The sequence below is a fragment of the Cibotium barometz genome, chromosome 3 (genome assembly GCF_041138505.1).
Source record: "Cibotium barometz isolate CiBa-2024 chromosome 3, ASM4113850v1, whole genome shotgun sequence".
Classification (NCBI taxonomy): Eukaryota; Viridiplantae; Streptophyta; class Polypodiopsida; order Cyatheales; family Cibotiaceae; genus Cibotium; species Cibotium barometz.
Genome location: NC_141048.1, coordinates 56,538,483 through 56,541,716, shown reverse-complemented (window position 1 = coordinate 56,541,716; position 3,234 = coordinate 56,538,483). Strand labels below are relative to the sequence as shown.

Below are 3,234 nucleotides of genomic sequence, written 5' to 3'. Positions count from 1 at the left end.
GAAGGGTTCCTAGAGAGATGCAAGGCAAAGCACATGGGTCATTTGCAATAACATCCTACTACACAAAGGCAAGGGGGGGCTCATTTGCAAAAACAAGTGTGACAATAACATCCCGCTACACTAGCTTACATTTGAGTACGGTTTTACTAAATTTTACATTCTTCTTCTAGCTTTGAAATTAATAGTTTTTTATTTATTTGTTAAAGGTATTTTTTTAATATAGAAATTATTCCACCTTATAAAACCTTACCCCTTCCCCATCTGATTAAAACCGTACCCCTTCCCCATCTGATTAAAACCTTACCCCTTCCCCATCTGATTAATTAATTAACTTGAATCAAAATTTGGCACCCATATTTTTGGCATTAGATCCTAATCTGGGTAAGGTTTAAGAGCCGTAAGATTAAGGAAAGGTTGAAGGTAGGCTACAGGTGACTAGCGTTACTATTATTGATAATCCATGGCTACTAAGTAAACATTCTATAAAAAAAACACAAACGACAAGGTAAACAACCAATATTTATCATTTTCCCAAAAGCACCAAGAGGCCTAAAATCCTGCCCCCCCCCAAAGTGTTCACCAAAAATCGATGTTTAGTATATTTTTTTACAGACTGAAATTTCAAAATCCTAAATAAAATTGGAGTTTTCCTTTAAAAAAACCAATTAACTTTTACCATTTTCAGTTATAAAACCGACAAATCTCATCATTTTGAGCTAAAAAACCGGCTAGATTTCAATGTCTTCCATTGGTTGGGAAAAAGGTTTTTCACCAGCATTCCCCCACACACACTAGCCCCTCACACACATCCACACTCCCCAACATGGACATTAAAAAGCACTCCCCCACACACACCGGCCCCTCACACACACATCCACACTCCCCAACATGGGCATCAAAAAAGAAACTGTTTAACAACACGCGGCTCACACTGATTGGTCGAATTTTTCTTCCTTTTCTGCCACTCATGTGCCCACGTAATTCAGCTTTGTAGTGCATTATTTCATCAATACGTTTATTGTACCTACACCCCAATGTAAATTTTCCAACCCAGATGCTGTACTAGATCGAGCTTGCAGCATCATGCACGACGATGCAAGTAAAGCTGGTGGCTAGACGAGGCTTTCACAAGGAGCTTTTGTTCATTCTCTATATAGGAAAAAAAAGCATTCACTACATAATTCCCTAGATATAAATAAACATATCTAGGAAAAGTGCAAACTAGAGAAAATGAAACACTTCCCTAGGTAGGCTAACTAGGAAATATGTGCATGGATTTCTCTATATAGGAAAATTTACCTACATAGGAAATTTTTTCCCTATGTAAGTAAATTTTCCTATATGATTTCTCTATATAGGAAAATTTACCTACATACGAATTTTTTCCCTTATAGGCAAGTTTGCCTACATAGGAATTTTTTTCCTATGTAAGCAATTTTTCTTGTATATCTCAAAAATTCCTATGTAGGCAAATTTGCCTATATAGAGAAATCCATGCACACATTTTCCTAGTTGACATATCTAGAGAAATGTTTTCCCTAGTTTGCATTTTTTCTAGATATCCTTATATCTACCTACGAAATTATATAGTGAATACATTGTATCTCTAAATAGTGAATACATTGTATCTGTATAAAGGGAATACATAGAAGCTTACCTTTTTCTATCTATGAATCACGTTAATATACTATTCACCAGACATTTTCTAAACATTTCAAGATTATCTATCAAATATTAAGATATACAATAGGTGTCCCATGTTAGATCTACATACAGGACTACGTTCATTAGAGAGGTTTGGCTTATCGTTTCACCACCTGTACATACATGCAAACACATCTTAACTTTGAAACTTCAGCAAATAACAAAGACAAACTTCAGCAAATAACAAAGACACAGGGGAAGGATCACAGCCCTCATAACTCAATCTTGATGTCAATGGAGCATAGCCTGTAATTAGTTGGATGTTTCTATGAAGAGGTGTCTCATGTTAGAGCGGCAACCCTATTGCTACAACTCTCTACCACTCTCAGCTTTCTACCATGCCCCATGGGACAATACACATCTCAGCCTTATGAGGGCAAACCTCCTGATGCAATGCAACCTTGCAGGAAATCAACTTAGCTCCCACAGGTTGGACATAGCTCTTATAGTAGAGATTATATCAACTAGTATCTATAGAGAAACTGCATCTAACACCAGAGTCAAGTCATTGTAGTCAAGCATCCTAGACAAGATGAAACGGCCTTAAGCACTACAAGCATTCAACCAATCTCATTAGCTAAACTTAGCCAAAATGCATAGAATGTTTGCATAGGCTTACTTTATTGATGGCTAGATTAAACCCATGTGTTGTGCTACTTTGTTTAGGCTCCCTCTATACACTTGGATCCCTGCTACATTGGGTGATAGGGTATAATCATTGATGAATGGCCTCTCATAATCAAATACAGTATTTGTAACACAAGTTGATAAAAGAATTAGCAAAGAAGGGATAACATTAAAGAATCAAGATATACCTATAACCCATGCTTCTGTCAAGCCCTATGCCATTGTTGCTTTCTTCATGAAAATAAGGTTGTTGAGTGTATCCTCCATACTCAACTCAATCAGCATCTGTGAAATCTATGTGACATTACCGATTTGAAATAAGTACCAACTTCAGGCTACCCAAAAATCCTCTTAATAATAGAAACAAATTCATATAAAACACTTGCTTAGAACATCACATGTAATCACGAGCCAATGTTACCTCAGATTATTTGCCTGGATGAATCACAAAACCGAATGAGTATTAAACCCTTACATATCTCATCTTTTGTTGATCTATCACATAGCATCTAAGAAAGTCTTCTATAGTCCTAATACCATTCTGTTGGAGCCTCTTATGAAAAGCTCCATCTTTACTGATCTTGTCGAGTCGCCACACCTCGTCAACAAAAGCTACGGAGTTCTTTTTGTAAAAAGAAAAGCAAAAAATTAAGAATATCATGCAAAATAACCAAACTCTAAATAAGAGGGGGTGGTTTTGTAAACTGAAAAGCACAAAAATAAAGCATATCATGCAAATAAACAAACTCTAAAGATACACAAATAACCAGATAGCTTACATATTATGTATCCTCCCTACAGGCAGAGTACGCATGCAGCTTGCCAAACACCATGGAGCAAATCTTGCTGCTCTCTCTCTCTCTCTCTCTCCCCCCCCTCTCTCTCTCTCTCTCTCTCTTCCCA

General features: G+C 36.8%; 1 long non-coding RNA gene across 1 annotated transcript; it reads right to left on the bottom strand.

Annotated features, from left to right (window-relative positions):
• Nucleotides 1-2,036: 2,036 nt before the first annotated feature.
• LOC147640287 (uncharacterized) lies at nt 2,037-2,955 on the bottom strand. The gene is made up of 4 exons (XR_015269694.1): nt 2,869-2,955; nt 2,520-2,616; nt 2,324-2,393; nt 2,037-2,254 (listed from the first exon to the last, which is right to left on the bottom strand). It is a non-coding gene; the product is annotated as an uncharacterized LOC147640287 (long non-coding RNA).
• Between the last annotated feature and the right edge of the window lie 279 nt (nt 2,956-3,234).